This window comes from Chiloscyllium plagiosum, chromosome 15, assembly GCF_004010195.1.
Source record: "Chiloscyllium plagiosum isolate BGI_BamShark_2017 chromosome 15, ASM401019v2, whole genome shotgun sequence".
Classification (NCBI taxonomy): domain Eukaryota; kingdom Metazoa; phylum Chordata; class Chondrichthyes; order Orectolobiformes; family Hemiscylliidae; genus Chiloscyllium; species Chiloscyllium plagiosum.
The window spans coordinates 48,756,867-48,761,181 of record NC_057724.1 but is presented as its reverse complement, the minus strand read 5'-3'; positions in this window follow the sequence as shown (position 1 = coordinate 48,761,181).

The following is a 4,315-nucleotide window of genomic DNA, read 5'->3' as shown; positions in this document are numbered from 1 at the left end:
CCCTTCCGTCCCCTGACTGTAACCCATTTGCTTTTTTCTTGTACCTTAGGAGTGACCACCTCCCTGTAACTCCTCTCGATAACTCCCTCTGCCTCCCAAATGATCCGAAGTTCATCCAGCTCCAGCTCCAGTTCCCTAACGCGGTTTTCGAGGAGCTGGAGTTTGGCGCACTTCCCGCACATGTAGTCAGCAGGGACACTCGTGGTGACCCTTACCTCCCACATTCTGCAGGAGGAACATGCAACTTCCCTAACCTCCATTCCCACTATTCTAAATTCCCAAAGAGACTGTTGAAAAAATAAGGAATAAAAAATAAACTTGTTACCTTACCGATCTGGCGCACAGAACTTTTTTTTTGGTCAGAGGAGGAGGATGGGTGGGAGACACTACCCAAGTAGTGTTTCGAGTAACGCAACCACACAAATATATGACTTCCTAGAAGTCCTTCAAGTCCTTCGCTCCTCCCTCGCACCTCTCGGCAAATGGAGGCCCGACTCTCGAGGTAAGTCCCTTTTAATGTGGGAAAACTCACCCTTCCCGGCAGCCCTCACTTCACCACTCCTTCTCTCTTGGCCGCTCTGGTAAATGGCTTTCACTTCACCACTCCTTCTCTCTTGGCCGCTCTGGTAAAATGGCTTTCAATTGAATTTAACTTCCACCAGATGGAGGTTAGGTTTGAATCCATGTTCCCCAAGCATTAATTTGGAACCTTCTGGATTCCTAATTTGCTGTAGTCATCTCATTAGGGGCAATTCAATAAATTTGATTATTTTAGCTTTAAGATCCCTACAGGATTATAAAAGAGCATAAAAAGGTATTGATTGATACTATGACCTAATAATACCTTATGTCCACCAGATGCTAATGTTTACATTACCTCACTTTTGGAGATTTTATTTTCACTTTTCTCATGACTGTTGTTTAATAAACTATCTCTGGAATAGAGAAATCTGGAAAGTTGGAACTTCTTTTTCTTTTTTTCTTCTTTTTTTTCTTTTTTATTCTTTCTTTTTTGTGCAGGTGTGAGACAGAGTGAAAACCACAGGTGGGTAAGTTGTAACTTATTGACCACAGCATGACGAGGACTAACACAACTCCATATGTTACTCATTCAATGTGATTGGAAACATAAATGGATTTGATTTAGGCTTCACAATATGACTGAAACAACCAACTCCTCTTCTTGCCAAGTTCACAGCTGTTTAGTTTTCTTTCAATGTTGTGAAATATATTTTCCATCTGCAAACTATGATGAATTGCTTGAGAATCAGAAGATCAACCAAGCTGAATATAATATCAAGAAAGTACAAGACTGTCATAAAACAATGAGTAAGAAGTGCAGAGAAAGTTTGAGCATTGATCAGGGGCTAACATAAAAGGGAACTGATTGGTTTGTAATTAGGGCCTAATTCTTTTTGCTCTTCCAAAGAAATGGTGCTTGAGTCATGAAACATTCTGCAAGAACTTCCTTGTTATTTTTATTATTCATGCATTCACTCGTGCTCGGAAAGAGCTTCTTCTACTTTCCTGTTCTTTCTACTTCTTTATGTCACTCACACATGACCAGAACATCATTATATCCTGATTAGATGCACATCTGATGGTAATCCCATTACTCTACATCTCCTGTGAAGTTATAATCCTCTTCGTTAGAAAATACATAAGCATTTTCCCAAAAATCTCAGACAGTAACAGGGTCAGTTTCTGTGGTGTTGTGGTCAATCTCACTCATCTTGTTTAGATCTTGCTTTAAGATCACTCATTTTCTGCAGTCTTCCTTTGTTTAGTTTCCCTATTTCTCTTCTGGCTGGTTATTGAAATTTTTTTGATCCCTTTCTTCTGAGAAATAGTTCCATTGACTTCTTGTTCAATAAAATCAATGTATTATGATTCCTCCTTATCATCCCATGATCTGTTTTGACCTTGCTTGATGTTTCTTGGTGTGATTATTCCTCTTCTCTGTTGATCTATATCTTTACTCTCTCAACAGGCTATAGTTCTGGTAGATCTTGTTCTTTGTAATTTCTAGTAAAAGTTTGAAGCAAGTTGTTACTTTGCTCTCATTCTCAAGAATGTTAAGCTGTAATTCCTGAGACAGAGGTGGAAGTTGTGTTCTTAACTTGGAATCATAGAGTCCCTACAAGCAGAAAGAGGCCATTTGGCCCATCAAATCTGCAGCAACCCTCCAAAGAGCATCCCACCTAGAACCAGCCCTCCACCCTGTTCCCATAACCTGACACTTACCACGTGTAATCCATGTAATGTGCACGTCACAGACAATTTAACACAGGCATCAACCTAACCTGCACATCTTTGGACAGTGGGAGGAAACCACAGCACTCAGCAGAAATCCATGTAGACATAGGGAGAACATGTAACTTTCAGACAGACAGTTGCCTGAGGCTGAAATTTAACCTGGATCCCCAGCACTATGAGGCAGCAGTGCTAGCCACTGATCCAGCCACCAACCTCCTACCCATCAATAAATTTGGTGACAATCTGTTTTGTGGTGACCACGATTTGTGAATTAATTGTGCAAGCTTTAAATATTTCTTCTTCAATAACACTTTTTTTTAATTGTTTGGACTCCTCTCTCCTCATTAGTTGGAAGACAGAACAATAGGCTTGCAACATGAATAAAATTGTATAAACATGCAAATGTTTTAAACTGTTCATTTGCAAACTGTTGACCACTCTTTGAAATTGCGTTGTTCAGAATACTATGCTTTGAATAGAATTTTTTTTGTTCACTGCCTCTGCTGTAGTTGTTATGAATCCACCTTGAGTAATATGCTATGATAATGAAAATCTTAATGTTGAACTTGAATTAATCTATTTCTGAACACTCCAATGGTTCTAATGAAAAAGATGATGGTTGTAGTTATTTATTCCTTAGGTTGTTCATTGCACATGAAATGCAAAGAGCAATCATTTTCTGAGAGTGTGCAATACCTGGCCACCAGACTGATTGCATTCTCACAAGACACTTAGAAATGATCAAATTTCTCTGATGAATTTTCTGAAAATTTCAATTTGAAGAGCTCTTGCTATTACTAATCTCTAAATGAAAAATTCCAAGTTGTTGATGACAGTAAGATTTCTAAGTTGGTCACAGAATGGTCCAAAGCTGGTACACTATGGGGTACTTATTAGGTAAAGAGTCCAGCCATCTTTCTCGACAATTTTTATTAATCTGGATGCAGACTTCATATTCTTGTTCTTCTTGAATCCCTTGTAGCTTTGTTTCTCTATCTGGCTTTGACACTTCTGAATGTATAAGCTTCAAGATTTTCAATTAAATTTAAAGATGTTTGTTCCATTGCATCCATTGGTATCCTTCACATTATGTCTGATGTCATTTTGTACTTCAGCCGCACATTTAACGGTACATCATCCTTCAGTCTGAATTGTTAAATTTTGGGTAGCATCTCAGCCATTTCTTCTGATTCTGAAGAGTGCCCAATTTTTATCTTAAACTGCAACCCCATTAAATAATCTGATTATATAGTTGCTCCATGCTTTCTAGTTCTTTTGCACCTGAAACGGTACTCTCCCCGAAACTCTTGAAAATGTATTAACTGCCCACATGGTCAGTAGCCACAGATCATAAAGTGTTGGGATTTCTAAGGTTTGTCTATTTGTGAGAATAGTCTTTTCCTGGCGAACAATCCAACATTGCTCTTGACCTTGACATAGTAGCTGTCTCAGGCTCATTAACTTCTGTCTGGTTTTGTTTTCAAAACAAACCTCTGAAGAGTTCTAAAAAAAACGATCTCTGGATTCAAAACGTTAACTGTGTTTATTCTCCAGAAATGCTGCCAGACCAACTGAGTTTCTCCTACAATTTCTGTTTGCTTTGGTAAATAGGTTTAGCTACTTCATTCAATATCCTGAGGAATCTTTCAAGTCCTGTTATGTTGCTAGGTGGTGGATATTCCATAATAATCCAGATTTTAGATAATCAACTGCAATTCCTTTAGCTTGGGTAAAGTGCCAAGAAATTTTCTTTTAGATTTTGCAAACATAGATTTTTCATTCAGTGTTTGAACTGCATGTTGAAGCACTTTCATGACTGTTTTAACTTTTGGACATATTCTTCCTAGCTCCATATTACTCCTCCATGCTTTCCAATGTATTTTGACATTGTTCTCTGAAAGATAGCTTTTAAAGCAATAATGCCTAAATGGTGAAATAAATGTCAGCTTACTGAAGTTTCAATCTAGAGGTAATTGTCAAATTCTGCTGTCAACATCCAATTTGATGACTAGAATGCCCTTGGCTGGCTTTACCCACTGAAATGATTGGATGGCTTTTG